At 35.3% G+C, this 24,180-nt stretch overlaps 1 protein-coding gene across 1 annotated transcript in view; it reads left to right on the forward strand.

Moving 5' to 3' along the window:
• The window catches only part of SUGCT (succinyl-CoA:glutarate-CoA transferase), a 996,774-nt gene that overhangs the window by 493,878 nt on the left and 478,716 nt on the right, over window positions 1–24,180 (forward strand).

Genomic DNA, 24,180 nt, shown 5'->3' on the forward strand with positions numbered 1-24,180 from the left:
TCTTTAACCTTACAGTCATCCTGTGAGTTAAGTTTTATTATCCCCCTTTTAACAAATAAGGAAACTGAGAGAAACAGAGTTAAGTCGAGTGTGTTGGCTTTTTTGAGCCCCTTCTGTGAAGTTTGTTGTGATGTTTTGAAAATGCCAGATTGAGTTATGGGTCACAAAGGATTAATGTAAATCAGAGTATTTGATTTCCAAATTATTCCATTCATATCAGGTTGTGCTCTGTTGAAACCTGAACCAATAATTTTGACTCAGAAGAAAAGTAGTAACTCTTAATTATTAAAATCAGTTTCACTTATTTATTTCTACATTTCTAAATATATAAATTTACTTTGTGGTTTTTGTAGTTCTAGATGCCTGCTTGAGTTATTATTCAGTATGGAACATTGGCTCTCATTATGCCAATAAATTATATGCTGTTGTTCAAGTACCATATCTTGTTCTTTGAAAAGCCACTTGTATCTATGTATTAGATATAAAAGTTCTTAGAAAACAAAATTCTGCTAATGTAATTTTTATTTCTGTTTTCTCTATACTTGAGGCTCTTACATGAGTCAACATTCATTATTTATTTGCTCTCTCCTGGATTTTAAGCACTTTTTCTGAACACTGCCTATATTCCCTTCATGTGCTAAACACTCTTCAGTCAATGGGAGCTCTGTGTGTGGGACTGATATACAGAGAATAGGGGAATGAGAATTTGGGCTTCCTTTTTCTGGTCATTAGTTAATATGTAACTCTGATTCTACTGCAAAGCTTAAGAGCCCTCAATCACTAACTTTTCTGTACATGAGAATTGGCCACTTATTTATGCCTTATGCCTCTTTGCCTTGTAAGCAGTTTTTAATTCATTTAATTCATTGATATGACTTTTTGCTTTCACACCATGGTTATCAAGCTTCAATAATAGGCTCTTGTAAGAACCTTATAAAAGCTCTTTGATAGCTAAATAAATCATATAACTTCTATGAGAAGAGTGGACCCAATAAAAATACAAATGCTAGGCCGTTACAAGTGTCATCTTGTTATTCAGTTGCCAGTACTTTCATAACTTCAAGAACCTCAAAGTTAAATTACTGGTTTCCTAAGTCCTAAAACTTTTATTCCTTGCTAAATTCTGTTGTTGAATTGTGCTGTGAAAGGACTTTTAGTAGTACCTGTAAGAGATTAATTCTATTTTTGCTCTTTGGAGTGAGTTAAATAATGTCACCTTATTTTTCCTACTCTTACATACACAGAAGAGGAATTTTGGCTTTTTGGAACACATAAAATTATTATGTCTTTATTTACACTATAGAATAAGGAATCAAAACAAGAGACTAGGGAGTAACCTTAAGAGAGAAAATTTGATAGAGATCATATCATCATATGTCCTACTGAAACCACAGAAAGAGCCCTTATTACTCAAAGGACAAGCTTCATGCTCTCTCGTCCTAGTATGTTGACATTTTTTGGTGCTCTCTAGTGGTATGCAGTTCTTCAGTCTCTTCTAGCTCGTGTCTCTTCTCCCATGTAGTGACTCAAACAGTAATGGTCTGGGAATATTAGGATATGATTCATTCCCATTTATAACCTTGTCATTTGTTTTTCTGAACAAATGTCACTGGGTTCATTAGTACTTCTGCTGCTCGGCTTTCAGAAGTCTCTGTGATTATTTTAAAGTTTACCATTTTATGATTCTCTATTCTAATATTCAAAATGTTTACTGGCTCTCTGGATTTCTACTAATTATAGCATTAAATCTGGTCTTTTCAGTCAGATATCATGGTCCACAACCTGATATGACCTTTCCTTTCCCTCTTTCCTCAAGGTAAGGTGCCTACTCTAGCCACACTCCCATTAGGTTTCTTTTGTTCTCTCTCTGAAGTGCTCCCCAGACTTACCATTATTCAGAAATAGTCATGAAATTATCCCCAAATATCTCTATTAGGGTTTCCACTCAGCTGACATTACCTTCAGAAGAGGTGTCCCTTTGTGCCTTTCATCAGACTATCAGTTATCAAACACAAACAGAACCCACAGGAATTGTTTTAGGGGATAATATTGTTAAAGGTCTGTTCCACGCTTTCTTCCTTTCATTTCACAGCAATCTCTGAATTTATGAGTCATAGACACAGTAGCTCCCAACCACAAAAAGGAGGTAGGTTTAGAGGAAGGAGAGAAAGCAGCATTTACTGGATGCCAAGTGCTTACCAGAAAAGTATTACTAGTTTTCCCACTTTACAGATAAAATTCTGAAGAGTAGGGAGGTTAGTCTCAAAGTTAGACCTGTAGTGAATAGTTAGTTAAAAATGGGATTCAAAAACCAGTACCTTTTCCACATATATTGTCTCCCTGAAGTAGTAAATGAAATAATGTAAGTTGGTGAAAAATAATGCAGGGAAAGGGAATGAGAAGTGCCAGAAGTTGGGTATGAGGCTGGCTATTACATTTTGACTGGTCAGGGCCTCTCCAATAAAGTAACATTTGTTCTGAGTTTTGAGGGAGATGAGATAAGGAGACCAGCAGAAATCTTGGAGAAGCTTTCTAGGCAGCAAGTACATGGTTGGGAGTTTAAAGAGTAGCAAAGAGGACATTATGCCTGGAGCTCAGTGATCAAGGAGAAAAGTGGAGGTAGGTGGGTCCAGAAACAGAGTGACAGAGGTGGCAGGCAAATCATATTGCAAAAATTATGACATTTATGATAAAGTAGCTTCTTAAACTTGTGGAATAAAGGAATTACTTTTGGTCATACAATCTGTTTGTTTATCAGCATGTTATATGTTAATTCCTCAGAACTTACTCATCATATAACTGAAAGTTTTTCTTTTTTAAATATTTCATTTATTTATTTTTAGAGAGAGGGAGAACAAGAGGAGAGAAACACTGATGTGTGAGAGAAACATCAATTGGTTGCCTCTTGCATGTGTTCCACCTGGGAACCGAACCCACCACCCAGGCATGTGCCCTGACTGAGAATTAAACTACCTTTCACTTTGCAGGATGACACCTAACAAACTGAGCTATGCTGGGCAGGGTTATAACTGGAAGTTTTTGCGTTTTGACACCTTTACTCATTTCTCCTACCCTAAAGAGATTTTCTTTAAGGGACTACTATACCTGGTAGAGTTCAGTCTTCCAGCAACTTAGAGACAGCAAAACCTCCTTCTTCAACTGGAGACTTGAGGGACTCAAGAGTTTCAGTGGCATATGCTTCTCATTCATTCATCTCCCACTCATTTATTAACAATTAATTAATGAACATCTACTGTGTGTCAGTGACTCTTCTGAGCACTAGGAATACAGCATTAAAAATAATAAAGATGAATGCCTTGCCCTACTGGACTTTTCTTAGAGTAACCCTTGATAGACTTTCTAGAAAACTTTTTAAAAATAATTTTAAGAATTCTTTCCTAAAAGTATTTGTTGTAATGTCTAAGTATTAGCTTTCCATATTTGTTTTAAAATTATTTATTTAATTTTAGAGAGAAGAGAAGGGGGAAAGAAAGAGAGGTAGAGAAACATCAATGTGTGAGAGAAACATTGATGGGTTTGCCTCTTGGCCTGCACGCTAGGCATATGCCTTGACTGGGATTCAAACCATCGACCCCTTGGTTCATAGGCCAGTGCTCAGTTCACTGAGCCACACCAGCCAGGGTGCTTTCCATATTTTTTATACAACCTTTTAAAATTTTGTTTTATAAATGTATTACAGTTACAGACTGTGCCTGTTAATAATTTATTGTCTTTTGTCTTTTTTGAACATGTTAATGTACATGCTACAATTTTGTTCAGTGTGGTTTCCCAATCATTTTTATAGTAAAAGGATTATTTTGGTTATAACAGCTGCATTACCATGTGAGTATGTCATGATTTTGCCTGTTGTCTGCTATTAAACATTACATTATAAATACTTTTCTTTAATACTTATATCTTGGCCTACATTTTTATTTTATAAAGTCGTTAAAATTATGTGAAACTATACAGGGAGTTGTGAGAGTGAATTTGAACTGCAGATAGCTTTAAAAACAAATTCTAGGAATGAGGGACTCAGTGTTTATTTTTTTTAAAAAGTCTTAGCCCTTTTACCCAATTTGATATCCCAAAATAAAAGCAGGAGCATTAAAGATTTTTACAAATTATACTCTCCTAAATATACCTAAAATTTCCCTTTCCTGTTTCAAACTCTTCATTCCAAAGCATTTTTTTCTGAATCAGTGTTAATTTCTTGAGTAATTTTTCAAGATTATTTCCCTGTCCACAGCAAGCAGTCATTTAAATTTTATTTCAATAAATTTATTATCTCTTTGAGATTATGATCTGTATTTTATTTTTTGCTGTTTAAAAGTTTCAACAAATTTAAAAGTTTTCTTTTTAAAAAGTATATTTTATTGATTATGCTAATATAGTTGTCACATTATTTTCTCTCCTTTTTCCCCTACCACCTTGTACCCCCTCCCTGCAGCATTATATCACCCTTAGTTCTTGTCCATGAGTCATACATATAAGTTCCTTGGCTTCTCCATTTTCTATACTATTCTTAGCCTCCCCCTATCTATTTTGTGCCTACCAATTATGCTTAAAATGAGAACAAACTCACAACTGTCAACAACTGAACCTAAAAAACAAAAACTAAGCAAATAGTTAGAACAGGAATAGAATCACAGAAATGGAGATCACATGGAGGGTTATCAGTGAGGAGTACAAAGGAGAGAATGGGGGAAAAAGGTACAGTCATTTAAATTTTTGAGAATCAGATGATTCCGGTGGGGTTCTCCAATGAAATTCATCATACTCTTTTGAATGTACTCACTACAAATGTCAGTCACTTGTATCACTTTTCTGTTACTCTTGTAATTTTTTTTAAATTTAAAAAATATTTTACTTATTTATTTTTAGACAGGTAGGAAAGGAGGGAGAAAGAGAGGAAGCATCAATGTGTGGATGCCTGTCAAGTACCCTCTACTGTGGACCTGGCTTTCAACACAGGCATGTGCCTTGATTGGTAATCGAACTGGCCACCCTTTGGTTTAGCAGGTAGTGCTCAATCCACTGAACCACATCAGTGGGGAGACTTTTCTTTTATTCTTGCTAAATACAGTTTGATGCTACTCTCTGGGAACAGCTTCCTTCCATTCAGAGGAAGGCAGCCGTGTATTTCTGTTATCAGCTGAGTTTTCCTTTCACAGCCAGAACAGGCATAATTATCCTCAAGTGCTATTAGGTATTACTATTCCCCATCCCTACAGTAAGCTGGTTTTGTTTGTTTGTTTTATTTAATTAATTTAAAGGTGACTTTCCTCTTGAGTTTGCCATTTTATCCACAGTGTTGCAGAAAGTCTGTTTAGCCAGCTGCTGATCTTGAAAACTAGACAAAGTTAAATCATGTTAAAAGTTCCCAGCTAAAACACAGAAGAGAGAGAATAGAGACTAACCCAAATCCTGTTAAATCAAACTTCTTCTTTGCAATGCTAAGGGGCAACAAACTTCTGAACCTGAGCTGCTCATGTAGTGAATCAGGTTTTTTTGCAATAGTTAGAATCTCAAGAGAGAGATGAACACCATGAAGCTAAAGAGAAGGATAAAGGTGATGCACTAGTACTTGGGGGAAATAATAGGAAAATATGAAATGAGGATGAAGGAAAAGAGAAATGATGGAGGAAACAGGTAAACAATTCACTTTATTTCTCCCTCTTTCTCTCAACATTATTGGCCACTGGCTGTGGGTCCTGGTCCTACAGATACAGAGATGGAATATGAAGTTGGGCTTTTAAAAAATATTTTATTCATTTAGCTTTAGACAGAGGGGAGGAAAGGGAGAGAGGGAGAGAAACGTCAGTGTGTTGTTGCCTTTTGCATGCCCCGCACCAGGGGCCCGGCTTGCAACCTAGGCATGTATCCCGACTGGGAATTGAACTGGCAACGCTTTGCTCACAGGTGCGGCACTGAGCCACACCAGCTGGAGCTGAAGTTTCAGCTTTTGAGGAATTCATGGTCTAACTAGGTAATAAACAAGGAAAGCAGTGATTTAAGTAGTGTGTGCAGTGTGGAGTCAACATAGGCCCAGGGTGCTAGAGTCCAGAAAAGGGGCAACCATCTCAATCTGGGGAAGGCTTATTGGAGACGGTGCCACATGAGATGAGTCTTGAATGACAAATAGAATTAGGTAGATGAAGAAAACACACAGCTCAAAAGAGGAAATAGCAAAGTGAGTATAACTTTATGGGGAAGGGAAAACAATCATAGGACAAGAAAAAAGTATTTTGGAAGATGACTACTTTTAAATTGCCTTTTGAAAAGTGCTACACATGTTAAGAAAGTCTATGCTAATATAGTCCTAGTGAAGGCATTTCTAAAAAGTTGGTTACACTAAGTTGTCACAAATAAAACTAACAGCATTAGATAAATATACTTTTTCAAGTACTGTGGCGATTCCTTTAGTAACATAATTATTTTTTTTGTTGTGAGTGACCTGATTTTTCTTAAATTAAGTTTCTAATATATAATTGAATATTTACCTCTTTTGAGTATTTACTATATTATGTAAAATTACATGCCCTAGTTCAGGGCTTTCTAAACAGAGGTACTAAACAAATATTTTTTAAATTGACTTAAGGGTTTATTAAAGAACTGACCAAAGGGAAAAGAGGGACAGTCTCTCAATGTCAGGTCAAAATTAAAAAAAAGAGAGCAGTGGTAACTAAAAATGAGAAGTTGGCCTAAACTAAACTAGAAAACTTGCCCTCTGTTATGATCACAGAATATCAAAAGCCTGAATCTGAGTCTTCCATTGACTAACTCTGTAGCCTTGAGCAAGTTCTCTGATTTCTCTGAGCCTTAGGTTCTCATATGTGTGATATACATTCCAATACCTACATCTTAGTGAGAGTTAAAAGCAGAACAGACATAAAAACAGCAAAACACTCAGCATATAATGAGACTTTCAGTCTTCAAGAATCATAAATTATAGTTCCTGAATTTTTATTATTAAAGTTCTATATCATTTTTTATTCACAAATCCCATATTTTTAAGAGATTTGTCCCTTTTAAACTGCAGTTCTTGAAATAACTTCCACAATATTGATTCATGAAGTTCTATATAACTGCCAGTCCAATCCTGATTAGGATGATATAGCTTAGCATTATTGTATTGATTTGATTTACTTATTCTAGCAAAAGTAAAGCATGTCATTCTAGTTGGCCTATACGGCTTTGGCCCTGCTTTAAACAACTTTAAATAGCTCCCTAAACTTGGGAATACATTTAACTTTGTACAAGGCCAGTAATACTGCTTCTTATTTAAAGTAAAAAATTGACCTTGATAGCTCATATGCTATTCTTTTTCAGGAGACATTTATTCTTAGTGTTGGCAATGATTGTGGAACTTGTGAACATTCTACTTAATTTATTTTGTGCATTCATGGTTGAACTCTCATAAAGAATGAAACAATTTGTGTGTTTCTTAGTTGCTCTGCTGTGTAAACAGCCTCTGAAAAGCTTCAGCCTATGCCTTTGAACAAATACATTTGTGATCAAAATACATTTATGATAATTTTTTTGGTTAAGTTTTTCAAAGCTTTCATGAGCATCTTCGCCTTCCCGAAAGCTGCTGACTTACTTTTCTGTTAAATAACATCTATAATATATTTATTTTTAGTAAAAAATAAAAGTACCTCATATTTAATTTCTAATAGCTATCCATCTCTTACACCTTCTCATTTTCTCCTTTCTTAAATCCCCACTTCAGTCCTACTTCCCACCTCCTTTCTCTGGCCACATCTTCCTGAACTTATCTTGTTTTTCACAATTTGAATTTTTTAAAATAAATAATAAGCAGATAATATTATTAACTTCCTAGTTGGGTTTTACTTATTTGCAGGAAGGCTTCATTGAACAAGTGGTTTGCTTAGAGAACAGGGAGGATTTTATGAGTGATCATCTTTATTATATAATTTAGAAGGGCCGGAAGGAAGCTTTAATCTATGCAGTGTGACTCCACCTTACAAATAGTTTGCTAATCTTAGAAATTGTTCATCTATAGATTTTCTTTGGCTTAAAAATTTGTCCACTCTAAGCTTAAAGAGCACGGGAAGAGTTAAAGCATGAACTCTTATTGCTTAGTGTAAATAAAATCTCCCAGACGTTTTCCTTAGACTAGATTTTCATGTGGAGAAGGTAGAGAAATCATCAAAGCATTGTTTGCCTAAGGTGGGTGAAGAGTAGAAGGAAAGGCCCCAGAAATTAGTTCCCCTCACTGACACTCCTAATAGGGCTGAGAGGCAGTGGAACTCTCATGTAATTAATTCCTCTCCTCTCTAAACCTGGTAACAATGGACTTTCCCATGTCTACATGTTTTTAATATACACAGAGAAACTTAATTGTTTTTTTCCTCTGAAACTTTTTTTGTAGGACTAATAGTCTCTTTTCCATATGATCACATTGAAAATCTCTTTTGCCAGCTGTGTTCCCCCAACTTCAGTTAATATCTTATGAGGTAGCATCACACACACACACACACACACACACACGTACACAAACACATATATAAATCTACATGTTTAGTTTATTGGAACCTCCCCCATCCTTCATAATGCTTTGAGTCATATCACTCTAGGTTCATCTGGCATACACTGCAGAGGGCTGATTTGGATAAATTGATCTGATGTTTGGTGAGGCTTACATTTGTTTTTTTATGCATTCCATGGCATAATGTCTATATTTTATGTGGTACATTTTCTGAATGTTGGTTGTTTGTAGATAGATTTAAGTGGATATGTGTTGTTACTTTAAAATCAGCCTGGGGAGAAACAGAATGAAATACAGCCCTGGAATGCTTCCTTTTGGCTTACAAAATGCAAAGGGAACCACTGCAACTCTAAACAAGTTCCTCCTGACCAGGGCTCTTTCCATCCTGTTAAGACAATTTTTTTGTGACTGAGATTCAAATGATGTCTTTAAGTGAGTTACGATGGAATGGAATGTCATCCCACTCCTCCCCGCATTTTTTTCCAGGAGGGCTATAAAGTATTCCATACTGCCTTTTAGTAGAAAGAATTCGGTGGTAGTGGTGTATATTTGTGGTGGGGGAGTAGGGGGGAAGGAGTGATGGGGGTGGGTGGGAGTACAGTAAACCCTTTCCTGGGATAAAAATGTAATTTCCTTGTTTATCTATTGAAAATTAATGTATATATTTTAGATCTAAAGAATGCTAGAGTTGTAAACACTTTGTGAGCTGGATAAAACTTTGGATATCATTGAACTTAACCCCTTCCTAAGTGTAAGAACTTAGAATTTAACAGCATCATGGCCAGAGATCCTTTGTTTTGTGGGAGTCTTCACAAAACCAAATTCAATGACGTTCCTATTGGGATGGAAGAGGTACAGCTCCTCAGACTTCTCTGGCTGACCTTGTTTTGCTCTTGACTTTTAAATTGAATAGCGAATATAGAGTCCGATTCATTCTCCTGTGACTCTGGTTTACACCTCAGACTGCTAAACTTGTTCCTGCCCTGCCTAGTTTCCTGTCTGCCTTTGGCTCAGACTAAGTTCTGTTTGGCAACTGCTTTGCCCCTCCTTGGATTCTATTCTTACCTCCTTTTAGCTTTGGTATTCAAACATAGGCCTTCCTTGGGTCTTTGAGGTTACATCAACTGATGTTTCTAGTAAGAGCTGACTCCACCTCTCTTCCAGTGCTGACAGCTGACATCCCTGTTAAATATTGATTTCCACCAGCTGTCCAGCATCCTGAAACATTCTGTAGTGACCAACTTCTCTTGAACATTTTCACCTGGACAGTCCACAGTATTTTTGGCAAGCTACTCACTGCTTACTGTGCCAGACTGGACCTACTTTAGTTCTACTTTAACATATTTTTTCCAGTATCTCATAGTTGATTGGTGAGGCTCCAATTGGAATCACCTGATTATCAATGCCTTTTCCACAGTAGTTACAGAATAATTACCTATTTTCATTTTTATAACTGTGAATTTTATGTTTCAAACAATCCTGGCTAGGAAAAAGGAATCAGTGAACATTCTGTCCCCCTCATTCCATCCTCCCCCACCACACTTATATATACACATGTACACACACCATTTAATCATTCAGTTTATGAATTTACATTTTCCTTTCTTAATGTTTTTTCTTTCCTTTATTGTGAATTGTTTTTCTTCTCTCATTTGCTAACTTTGGAATAAGAAAAATCCAGACATTGGAATGTCTGAGTTTATTTAAGTCTCAGAACTCTATTCAATTTAATGAAGAGAAACAAAAAAGAAAAATAAGAATGCTAGCCAGAATGTTTCTGTTTCTGACTTTGGGATTGGCCCTTTTTGTTGGATGTATATATATCCAACACTTGTATGTATTTTTCAAATAGAGTATATATATATATATATATATATATATATATATATATATACTCTAGTATATATAGAGAGTATATAGAGCATATATAGAGTATATATATATACTCTATTTGAAAAATAAGAGTAATTGATGGTTCTAAGCTTTTTAAAAACATCAATACATAGAAATAAATTCTGAAATAAATTTAGAAGTATTATAAGTGAGAGTGAAATTGTGAGAAACATTGTTTTATAATAATTTAACGTACCATTTTAAAAAATAGATTAAGTGAAGAGCACATATTTAGCATATTTAATGAAGAAGAAGTAGTAGCATAGCCTGCTAACAGAGAACAATATTCTTCTCTAGTGTCTGGAACATGTACAAGCACAGACTACAGATTAAGTTAGAAAGAATACCTTAGTAAGCAATCCAGTTAAAAAATGGACAAAAGACATGAACAGACACTTCTCCAAGGAGGACATACAGAGGGCCCAGAGACATATGAAAGGATGCTCAGAATCACTAGCCATCAGAGAGATGGAAATTAAAATCACAATGGGATACCTCTTCATACCGGTCAGAATGGCCATCATAACTGAATCAACAAACACCAAGTGCTGGCAAGGTTGTGGAGAAAAGGGAATCCTAGTACACTGTTGGAGGGAATGCAGACTGGTGCAGCCACTATGGAAAACAATATGGAATTTCCTCAAAAAACTAAAAATGGAACTGCCTTTGGACCGGGTCATTCACTGCTGAGACTATACGCTAAGAATCCTGAAACACCAATTCAAAAGAACCTGTGCACCTCAATATTCATAACAGCACAAGTTACAGTAGCCAAGTGCTGGAAGCAACCTAAGTGCCCATCAGTAAATGAGTGGTTAAAAAAAACTATAGTACATTTACACAATGGAATACTATGCAACAGAAAGAAAGAAGGAGCTCCTACCTTTTGTGACAACATGGATGAATCTGGAGAGCATTATGCTAAGTGAAATAAGCCAGGCAATGAAAGACAAATACCATATGATCTCATTTATAAGTGGAACCTAATGAACAAAACAAAGAAACAAGCAAAATATAACCAGAGACATTGAAATAAAGGACAGCTTACAGTAACCAGAGGGGATGGGGGAGAGGGATAATGGGGAAAATAGGGGTAGGGTCATTAAGGAACATATATAAAGGACACACACACAAAGCCAAATGGGGTAGGATCTCAAGTGGGAGGTTAGGATGGGTAGGTTGACGGGAGTTGATGTGGACACTGGCCAGCAGTTTCCGTGGTGTTATGGATCAGACGAGACAAATTCACACAGACTACCGAGTCCTGTGGAGGAAAAGGGACACCATGGCCACTCTCCGAAGGGGAGAATGTCCTGGAGTGGTCCAGCCATTCTCTCAAGAGGAGAGCATGCCAACCTTTGCCTTGAGAGGCTTTTATTGGCTTTCTAATAGCATACATCAAAGAAGGTTTTCATTCATTGTACTTAGATTTGCTTTAGGTAATTACTTTTTACAGATAGCAATGGAAAGGATGTTACTGATTACTTCTTACAGATTAATAAGGAAAAGTTGCAAATGCAAGGGAATGATAAGAGTAATTGGTCTGGTTACACTTCAGTCCTAGGGAGAATTACCACAAAATTCAAGAGGTTACTTTAAAGATAAACATTTGCTGCCTCAGCTCAGGGCAAAGGAGATTTAGCAAGGGCAAGCCAAACCAGCCTGGTTATAATGCAGGCCTGATTTCCCATGGGAGAACTGATCCATGGTTTTGGCTCCTGCGTGCCACAATGTGCCTATTGGGTTTTTCAATAGGGCTACAATTGCCATTCTACGCAGATCAGTTCCATACAGGGAGTAGAAAGGGGAAAATGGAGACAACTGTACTCAAAAAACAATAAAAAATAAAATGTATAAATAAATAGAAAGATGAACTACAATGAAATATTCCAGAAATTAAGAACTAATTAAAAAAACAGGCATATGTATAACTATAAAACAGTGTTATAAGCCAAAAAAATTTATGAAAATTTTAAAACCTCAAGTTAACTATTGTGGTACAGCATACTGTCCTAAAACTTAATCCTTTAAAATGGGTTGGGAAACTTGTTTCTTACAGGAGTAGATAGCAAATAATTTAGGCTTTGTTGACTATATTGTCTCCATCAGCTTTTAACTCTACCTTTGGAGCAAGATAACAACCATAGGCAATATTTAAATGAGGAAGTGTGAATGTGTTCCAGTAGAACTTTATTTATGGACACTGCAATTTGATTTTCACAGTTTACGTGTTTTATGAGTTATTCTTTTGGTTTTTGTCAGCCATTTAAAAGTGAAAAATCCATTTTTATCTCAAGGGTTCTACAAAAATGGAGTAAACGTGGCCCATGTTTTGAAACAAGATTTATTGTTTTTCCGTTTCTAAGGGTTTGCTTGGTGGTATGGCTGGATTTGGGGGAACCCAACTTAGGTAGATGTTTTTAGCTGGCTTGTTTGGAAAGTACAGAATGACTTCAATCACATGTTTGGTTACTGCTGTCTCTTGGCTACATGGAGTAACTTGGTTCTCTTCCTTGTCATTTTTTATTCTTTAAGCTAGAGAGGCCCTCTTCCATGGTGGGCCTTGAACACCATGTTCAAAGGCAAAGGCAGAAGCTATAAGGCCTCTTGATCTCTGGGCTCTGAACTTCCACAATGTCTCTTCCATCATATTTGTTAGTCAGAGTGAGTCACAAGGCAGCCTAGATTCAAACTGAAGTCAAATAGTTTATTTTTGTTTAGAGAATATCTTACAACCTTAACATACTAATGTGTGTTATTTATCCCTACGGACAAATTAGCTAGCAGTGATTTCTAAGCTTATGTGACTAGAGAAACTTTCTTTTTTCTTTCCTATTCTACTATCCCCAACTTCTATTAACATATCAAGGGATTCTAGTGTGCCTTGGAACACAGTTTGGGAAATGAGAATATATAATTTCATATAATTTAGGAAAATATATACTAAAATATTATCAAATAGAATAATTAGATTATTGTACTATATAAATGTATCTTATATACATATATTGATAATGCAGGATAACTACTGCAATTAAGCAGAACTCATCCCAGGCACTAAAATTACAGAAAACCTAGCAGTTGCATTTGCATAGGAGTTCAGAATTTTACTGTTATATTTCATTAGGGTTATATAGTTCTTAGACTGGAATGGATTATTTTAATACCATGACAAAAGGCCTATATATTTTTACATAAGAGAGATTGGAAAGGCTATGAGATCTTCACAGAGTTTTTCTAGGATTTAGGAAATAGTAAGTCCAGAGAGTAGGATGGAAGTTGGGAGAGAATAAAGTTGATCTCTGTATGCACACTAATAAGTTCAGGTTGTTCACTAAGATGATTACATGTGTTAGACTTAAGAAAGGATGTTCTAAAAGTGATACTACGTATTGTATTAAAAGAATAATACTTTTAATAAACATTTATAACTAATAGAGTTAAGCATGTGACTAAATACAAAATCAATGTTCAGAAACAGTACTTATATAATACAAAATGTAATGGAGAGATGCCATATGTGGTTAACAGCAGCAACATCAAATACAAAATACCTGAGGACAGTGGAAACTATATATATATATATATATATATATATATATATATATATATATATGATCTACATCTACATGAAAGGTATAAAAATTTCTTGTTTAGGTAGAATAATTATTGTAAAGATACCAATTTTTCTTGTTAATATTTTTACAAAAACTTAAATACCATTTTAACAGGGTAATTTTTGAGAATCAACAAATTCTAAATTTATCTTCAAGGATAAGTAGGCTAAATGAAAATTTCAAAGTATTGGGAATGATAATCCTACCATACACAAGAACACAAGAACAACTATACACAAGAACAACTCCAATGTTAAAGCACCATAAATAAATTGAAAAATTACAAAGTGTGGAATATATTTCTAACGAGAACTACAGATGATGGTAGTTATTTTACTAAGAGAACAGTCACATTTATCAGGAAAACCTACAATACCTCAGTAAATTAACTTGAAGGAATAATTTTTTGTAAACTGAAATCCTAATATCAAATTAATGTTTCAAAAAGTTTTTGGTCTTACTAGTAATTCAGTATATGCAAATAAAATGGCTCATGTTTTCTTTCTTCATTATTATTTATATTCTCTTTTTAATCATTCATTTTAAGACATAAATAATAACTACTGTTGCCTAATGCATATATGGCAAGACATAGGTTCATGCTGTGCTAGAGAGAAAGCAATTGGACAATAGGTATATAGAGCATTAAAGTTCTATTCTAAGTAACTCAGTAATTCTGTTTCAAAATACCCTTCATGTCCTCATAAATCTCTTTGATTGAATGAACAGAAAGATATTTGTAGAGTTGTTCACAATAATGAAGTAACACAAAACATATCAACATCTATCACTAGGGAAGTAAATAAACACTTATTTTAAATCTATAACAATGGAGGCAAAGGTATACATTGGAATAAAGACAGTCTCTTCAATATGTAGTGTTGGCAAAACTGGACAGATATGAATGAAAAATGAAATTGAACCAGTTATATTGCATTCAAAAATAAACTCAAAATGAATTAAAAACTTAAATATTAGACCAGACACTAGAAACACTCTGGAAGGAGACGTAGGCAGTAAATGGTTTGACATTAACTTTGAAGTATCTTTTTGGCTACATTTCTCCAAACAGGAGACACAAAAGGAAAATAAACAAATGGGACTATATCAAACTATATAAAAAGCTTTTATACAGCAAAGGAAACAATCAATAAAATGAAAACCTACTGAGTGGGAGAATGCATTTGCCAATGACGTATTTGATAATGGGTTAATATCCAAAACAAATAAAAAACTCATACAATTTAATACCAAAAACCAAACAATTCAATTATAAAATGGGCAGAGGACTGGAATAGACATTTTTCCCAAGAGGACATACAGATGGCCAACAGATATATGAAAATATACTCAATATCATCAGAAAAATGGAAATTAAAACTCCAATGAAATATCACTTCACACTTGTTAGAATGGCTACCATCAATACATCATATTACAAGTGCTGGTGAGGATGTGGAGAAAAGGGGACCCTCATGCACTGTTGGTGGGATTGTAAATTGGCTTAGCCACTATGTCCAACAGTATGGATAGTTCTCAAAAAATTGAAAATAGAGTTATTATATGACCCAGTATTTCTACATCTGGGTATTTATTTGACAAAAACAAGATATATGCTCCTCTATCTTGATTGCCACATTACTAGTAATAGCCAAGATATAGAAGCAACCTAGATATTTATGAAGATATGATATATAAAAAGAATGAAATATTTCCACCTGTGACAACATGGATGGATCTAGAAGGCATTATACTAAGTAAAATAGGTCAGACAGATAAATAGTATGAGCTGATGGTTGCCATATGGGAGGGGATAGGGAATGAGAATAAAAAATACTTATCTAGAAATATTATACATTCATTAAAATTAAAGTTACTGATACTTTTTTATAGGAAGGGGAATGCTTATTATGTAATAATATTTAAAAATTCAAAATTATAAATTGTATTAACAACAACAAAAAGGAAAGGCACCAGAGGAGGAGATGAAGCTAAATATTAATTGTTGTCTCTGGATAGAATTATAACTAAGATTTGTTTGGCCATCGTTATATTTCTGTATTCCAAGTTTTCTAATATGAACATCTTAGTCATTAATAAGTTAATAATAACCTCGTGGTACACATTTATATTTCTGAGATCAAATATCATGATTCCAAAAATAACCAGAAAGCAAAAAAAAAAAAAATTCTGTGCTCTTATCTAGTTGGTAAACATATCTGCAATTTTATTATAAGCCTTTGGTTACTAAGGGCCAAGAACAGCACAGAATGTAGAGATCAAAATAAAGAGAAGAGGTTAATGCTATTTAAAGAAATGCTTCCTGTTATTACTTTATGCATCTTATTTTTCTAACTTTTATGTTACTCTGGATAAATAGTTAAATTTTTATGATAATCTCCTATACATTTAACTTGTTTTCAGTTATAGTTTTCTCCTTTATAAATTCATTGAGAAAGCTGTATATTTTCCTCACTTTGACTAATGGAAGGGAAAGTGTAAACTTGGTTAGGAGGGAAAAAGACCGTGTCTTTTGTTTGTGTGGTATAAAACTTTTCATTTTTCTGTTGGAGACAGAATGTTTTGATGAAACACAGTCCATCAGTGAATTTTGTGTGCCATAAGTAGCGGAATCCACTAACAATTTATACGTGCTTTTTATGGTTGTTTACTGCGTTGTTCAACAAAACTTTAGGTACTTATTTTAGCAGTAACTGTATGAAGTATATTAAAGAACAAGTATGTGCCAAGGCTGTACATTTGAAAAATGTCAGCATTGTATGTCAATTGGTTACCTTATTTTTCTAAATATATCAGTTTATCTATGCAACAATAGCAATTAAATGTGACATTTAATTATTAAAACGTTATTGTTTAAGTGTAATAGAATAACTAAAAAGTAATGTTGCATTTAAGGTACTTTCTTAAATAGCTTTGTTTTTCCCATTCCTAAGGTGTTTCTAAGTCTGAATTTTTCATCTCTAAGTCTGAATTGCTCATCTCTAAGATAGCATCACCTTGGCATTACTGAGGTGTCAATAGCACTTTTTATCACCTCCTAAAAATACTCCTGGAATCAGCTGAATATGATGGCGACAAACACAGTAACAAATGGTGGTGGCAAGATTTAATTAAGAACATGAAATGTTTTTCAAGTTAGCCAGCCTAGTTTGATTTATATTTCTAACTGCCAATAACTCCCTCTGAACATATCCAAAAAAGAAAATGCATTAAGGAACTTAGCCCTCTCGGAAGTATTCTTGAGAATGAATCAGTTTTGTAATTTGGTGTTGGGAATCCACAGGGTTGGGCTGACGAGGTTGACCAAAGTCCTAAATTTTACTCACCTTATAGTGATTAAGTTTTAAATTCCTGTCTCATATTCCTCTTCCATTATTTTGCCATTTTCCTTCCCCTTCTTTCTTTTTTATTTTTAAAGTATTTTTATTGATTATGCTATTACAGTTTTCCCAATTTTTTCTTCCTTTATCCCCCCTCCACACTATCCCCCCAACCCTCCAGCATTATGTCCATGGGTTAAACAATTAAGTTCTTTGAGTCCTCTGTTCGTATACCATTTTTTAATCTCACCCATCTATTTTATTCCTACTAATTATGCTTCTTCCCCATACCTTCCCCCCATTCCTCCCTTCCCACTCCCCACTGAAATCCCTCCATGTGATGTCCATTTCTCTGATACTGTTCATGTTCTAGTTGTTTACTTAGTTTTTATTTTCATTGTTTTTCTTTTCTTTTAGGTTCATTTGTTGATAGTTGTGAGTTTGTCATCATTTTACTGTTCATAGTTTTGATCTTCTTTTTCTTAGATAAGTCCTTTAACATTTCATATAATAATGGCTTGGTGATGATGAACTCCTTTAATTTGACCTTATTTGGGAAGCACTTTATCTGCCCTTCCATTCTAAATGATAGCTTGGCTAGATAGAGTAATCTTGGATGTAGGTCCTTGCCTTTCATGACTTCATATACTTATTTCCAGCCCCTTATTGCCTGCGAGGTTTCTTTTGAGAAATCAGCTGATAGCCTTATAAGCACTCCTTTGTACGTAACTCTTTTTCTCTTGCTGCTTTTAAGAGTCTCTCTTTGTCTTTAATCTTGGATAATTTAATTATGGTGTGCCTTGGTGTGTTCTTCTTTGTGTCCAATTTCTTTGGGACTCTCTGGGCTTCCTGGGCTTCCTGGACTTCCTAGAAGTCTATTTCCTTTGCCAGATTGGGGAAGTTCTCCTTCATTATTTGTTCAAATAAGTTTTCAATTTCTTGCTGTTCTTCTTCTTCTGGCACCCCTATAATTTGGATATTGGAGTGTTTCAGGTTGTCCCAGAGATTTGTAAGAGTCTCTTCACTTTTTCAACTTCTTTTTTCTTCATTCTGTTCCCGTTGGATGTTTATTTTTTCCTTTAGTTCCAAATTGTTGGGTCAAGTCCTAGTTTTCTTCCTGTCACTGTTGGTTCCCTGGATATTTTGCTTTATTTCATTTTGGGTGTCTTTCATTTGCTTTTTCATTTTTTTTTTACCAAACTCAATCAGATCTGTGAGCATTTTGATTACCAGGGCTTTAAATTCTCCATCAGGTAGGTTGCCTATGTCCTCATCGTTTAGTTCTCTTTCTGGAGTTATGCTCTGTTTTTTCATTTGGGCCATGTTTCTTTGTCTTGGTGCACCTAATAAGTTTTAATGGGAAAGGGCCTTACATACTCACCTGGGCAGAACAACCTTCTTTGTTGCACTGTGGTGCTGCCTGTGGGGGATGCACCAGAGAGGGAACAATGCAGCTCCCCTGCTTGTCCATAGCACACTTTCCACGGGCCTCTTATGTGAGACTGGGAGTTTCTCCCAATGTAGCAACCACCATATTAACTCCGAATCTGTTTCCCCTTAAGTCAGCTCCACCTGTCCTTTTTGCGGCAGCCAGCCCCGTTCCCAAGATCCACTGCCTTACTGGTCTGGTTGTTCTGATTGATTTTTTCTTTAATTCCTTGGTTGTCAAAGTTCTATGCAGTTTGATTTTCTGGTGCTTCTGGTTTTTTATTGATTTCAGATGGGTTGTTATCCTCCTTTTGGTTGTACATGGAAGTGAAGGATTTTTACCTACACCTCCATCTTGACTGGAACTTCCCTTCCCTTTCTTTCTCATTTACTAATGGGCTTGACTGGTAGCCTGGGGGAAAATCATGCTAGCCTCCTTTATTTTCTCCCAAGTTATGCTGTAGTTTAGCCATAATATAGAATAAAATATCATCAAAGAATGTATAATTAATGCCAGAGCTCTCCATGGTATGCTTAATGATAAATTCCTTAAATTATTTTTTTCTTAATCCTCACCTGAGAATAAATTTACTGATTTTTCCAGAGGAAGAAGGGGCAGAGGGGAGAGAGAGAGAGAGAAACATATGAGAGGGACACATTGATTGGTTGTCTCCCATGAGCACCACAACTGGGAATTGAACCTGCAACCTTTTAGTGTATGGGGCAACACTCCAACCCAATGAGCCCCCAGCCAGGGAAATTATTTAAATTCTTAAAGTAATGAAATTAAGTAATTACTTAAAGTTAGTAGAAGATTTAAGAATGATTCAGAAATAACATAGGGTAATATTTTAGTTTGGGTTTTCCCAAAAAGCAGACCCTGATCCAGGGATTTTGGTACAGGTAATTTATTAAGGAAATTATCTCACAAAACACAAAACTTTTGAGTGAGTGAGGCTTAGAAGGGTGCATTGATGGGTATGTTACAATTGTGGGCAGCTGGGGCTCGGTCATGCTGGGTTTCAGTCATGCTGGGGACACTGAAAAAGGTGTGAAACATGCTTCAGAATTATCTCACCAGAGTATGCGATTGCTGGGACATTTATCCACCAGCTCCTATTTCCTGGTGTTTGAGGGTTTTCCCTGCAGGTGCAGCCCAGCAGACTCCATGGTGTTGGGGAAAGCCCACAATACAATGAAGAGATGCAGCATTGATATGGGAAGCTGTCAGCAGGCTGAAAATGTTTATATGTAAACTACAGTAGAACTTAGGTTGGTCAAGTCACATGGGATGGAGCATCTACAGCCTCTGCAGCTGGTGGTGTCAGAGAACAAGAAAGGCTGAATCATGGTTGACATAAGTGGAAACTTGAATTAGACTTCTCAGCTTTCATTTCTGTTTTGTCCCATTAGTTATAGATATTTGGCAAACTGTGACTTCTGTGTTTCAGACTTTTTTCTGTAAATTGGGGATAATAAAAATTTTTATCTCTAGAATTGTTGGAGACTTAAATGAGTGAATATAGCAAAGGTATAACTCTCAGAAGAGTGCCTGGAATATGGTAAGCACTTGGCAAGTATTACTTATTATAAGAATCTGGCTGGGCAGCAGTATAGTGGGGTGGTAGTTAATTTGTATGGTGTAACAGAGTTCTGTTAATGAAGTGTAAATTTTCTGCCTTATTTGGCAGACACGTGGCATGTTGACTTACATTAAGTACTAATCACAAAAACAATTTTAAAAAAATCTGGCTGCTACTAAGTCCCATTTCTCTTTGTGCATTTATTACTTTTGGACTTAAATTCATTTTTGTTAATTATGTTTAAAATAAAATTGGTTCTGTTTAAACCACATGATTGCTATCTCTGCCAGCTTCTTCTTATTCACAAATCTGACAACATGACATCATCTGAATACTTACTTAAATTCAGCAGAAACCATCCTTTCTACTGAAGATTGAAACTGAACTTTCTGTGTGTGTCTTTGAGTGGGTTCAAATACACAAAATTATGTCATTATGCAAACTATATTTCTTCACTTAATTCACAAAGATATTTTGAATGATCTTGTAGTAGTGTTGGTGAAATCCAGAAATACTTTGTCCAAGGTGTTCAGAACCAATTAAAAAAGACAGTGACCTGGCTGGCATAGCTCAGTGGATTGAGCACGGGCTGGGAACCAAAGTGTCCCAGGTTTGATTCCCAGCCAGGGTACATTCCTGGGTTGCAGGCCATAACCCCCAGCAACCACACATTGATGTTTCTCTCTCTCTCTCCCTCTCCCTCCCTCCCTCCATTCCCTCTCTAAAAATAAATAAATAAAATCTTTAAAAAAAAAAAAGACAGTGAGATTGTCTTAATATTATTTGCCTCTAAGAAAACCATATTGACTACTAATTTTTACTAGTTTTCTAAGTATTGAAAATGTACTTTAAATTCCTTCATTTGTTCATTAATTTAACAGATGTTTATTGAGAAATTAGTATAAACCAGGCCATAATTTATATATTGGAAATAAAGTTGTTAGTTAAGAACGCTAAGTGTCTCCTCTTATGTGGTGTATGGTCCTAGTATGGACAGTAAAAAAAAATAGTTCTTCCTTCAATGTATACTCCGACTCTGCCAAGCACATTTTGAGTCCCAGGGCTATTTTTCCACAATTCAATTCACACGAATAAAACCCGATTACCTAATATTTAAAAGAGTGGGTGATATTAATATGTCCTTGCAAAATTGTTACTATAATTTAGTGAGATACTGTATGTAGTACCTAGCACAGTGTCAGAGCAGAGAATGTGGTCAATATGTAAGTTTTCTTTCTCAGGCTCCACAGTCAGTAAACCCAAATAATGCATCAATTCATTGAGTGATCCATTCATCTATATATGTGTATGTTTAAACCACTCCTTTTTTTTTGTTTACCTGCCTATTTATTGAGGTAGTGTAGCATGTAGGGAGGGTGGGAAGAGCTTGGATTCTGGAGCTTATATTATCTGTGTTTTAATCCTCTGTCTCTTACTGACTCTGTGACTTTAGCAGGTCACTTAAACCTCTCTATACTTTACCCTCCTTGTCTATCAAACAGGACAATACTAGTATTTATGTTATAAGATTGTTGTATTAAATACCCAATCTATTTGAAGTACTTAAAACAGTGTCTGGGACATAGTATATGCCATATAAATGTCAGATATCAAATGTCAGGTTGTGTTCTGATATAAGGGCTAAAGCAGGGAACAAGGCAGACTAATTTTCTGCCCTGTAGTACTTACAGTTAGTGGGCAGTCTTTATATTCTTTATGAAGCCATGATATGATATTTTTAAGGATTTACAGATTTTGAAGCAAAAAGAGCATGATGAAAATTTAGTTCTGTTTTTGTCTTTACAAATTGTTTTTAGAATTTTACTACTGTATACACATAATTTGATGTAATTATATGCACATACAATTATGGGTTCTGTTTTTGAATTTGCTAAAGTATTTTTGTTTATTAAGTGTTGTGTAAAGTATTTAGTGTATATTGGCTATACATTTACTTCAAATTGCTTATTTAATGACCTATTAGATAAGCATTCTGTAATATATGAAGGAATTTTATTATTTTCTAGGTATTTTTACTATTTTACTGTTATTTTGATTTTAATATCACTGCACCAATGGAATTATTCAAACATAATGAACAGATGTATAATTCTTATTTAACAGATTGGTTTTTTAAAAATCCTCTCCCAAGGATATGTTTATTGATTTTAGAGAGAGAAGGAGGGAGGGAGAGAGACATTGATGTGAGAGAGACACATTAATTGGTTGTCTCCTATGTGTGCTATGATGGGAGGTCAAACCCACAACCTAGGTATGAGCCCTGACTGAGAATTAAACCTGTAACTTTTTGGTGTATGGGACAACATTCATCCACCCGAGCCATTCAGCCAGGTCATAACAGATTGTTTTTTAGCAAAATATAGTTAACTTATAACACCTCAATAATGCATGATCATTTATGTTTTACTTTCTACTGTTGTAATTATACCTCAGATTGTTTAACTTGCATTTCTTAAACTACAAGTGGAGCCGAGTGTGCTTTTCTGCAATTATTTATTTTCATCTTTTTTCCCATTGGTGAGTAGGCTGTGAATTGTTTAAGTTCTTTTTATATGTATTGATGAATAGGTAAAGAATGTAGGAGTGTTTAGTTGATAGAAGACAGAACTTGGTAGAAAGGCATGACTGTTTCAAATATTAAAGTACAGTTATAGAAAACAACATGACATGAGGCTCCTCAAGGCTTAACAAGGATCAATGGGAGGCATTTAGCAGAGGCAGATTCTAGGATGAATGTGAATGCTGTCATCTAACATTTACAGCATTGGTTTTCACCTGGAAAGAATCTTTGAATCTCCATCAAAGAAAGGAAGCTTGTGTGTGGGTGGGGCAATGGAGATTGGAAATGGGCAGGATGGAGAATGAGCAGAAAGATTGGGAAGCTGGAGTCCTTATTTAGAGATTTCTAGATGGGAAGGTGAATTGCTGCTGAAAGTACTGTCCACCCTGGCAGAGCACTTCCTGAGCTATAGATGAGGTCTGTCCAGAAGGTATCCAGCCATATAATATGCAAATAGAGATGTTTATTGAAGAAGATACAAGCTACAAGAAACATTGTACGTAGGACAATGACACCTCAGTCCCCTTCAAGTAGGCACCTTAGGGCCTCACACAGTTCTCCCAGTCACCATCAGCTGCCCTGTAGTATTTTCCTGAATTTCATCAGTGGTGTGAAATCCCTTCCATTTCACAGGTGTTTTTAGTTTTGTGAAAAGGCAGAAGTTGCAGAGTGCCAATCCAGGTTGTAGAGGGCTGAGTCACCTGGGTGATTTGATGTTTTTCAAAAACATCAATGTGTGTTTTGCATGTGTGAACATGTTGTTATGATGAAACTGCTAATCACCAATTGTCCATAATTGCAGCCTTCTGAATCATCCAAATATTTTCTATAGATGAATGTTCAAGCTTAACACAAACTTTGATGCAGATTCATTGTTTTACTTGCTCAATCATTTTGAATATGATGGTCACACAGAACACATGCTTACTCAATGGTGTGTACTGGCCCCTCTGACTAGTACAGTGAAGTCATCATTGGTCACCTATATACATTCCAATCTACTCTCCTTGACTGCCAGGTTACATGGAGGTTGTACAAGCCATACTTGTTATATTAACAGTGGCTGGACTTTTTCCAGACAGACTTTATTATACAAAGCAGGTTGGGTGACTATTCTGGGTTTTAAGTTTGGAGGAAATTGCCAGTAAAATTCATTTTACCTCTGGAATCCTCTGAAATCAAATATAGCATTTTATAGCCTATAAATCTTTTTCCTTTATAATAT

Source organism: Phyllostomus discolor, chromosome 10 (assembly GCF_004126475.2).
Source record: "Phyllostomus discolor isolate MPI-MPIP mPhyDis1 chromosome 10, mPhyDis1.pri.v3, whole genome shotgun sequence".
Classification (NCBI taxonomy): Eukaryota; Metazoa; Chordata; class Mammalia; order Chiroptera; family Phyllostomidae; genus Phyllostomus; species Phyllostomus discolor.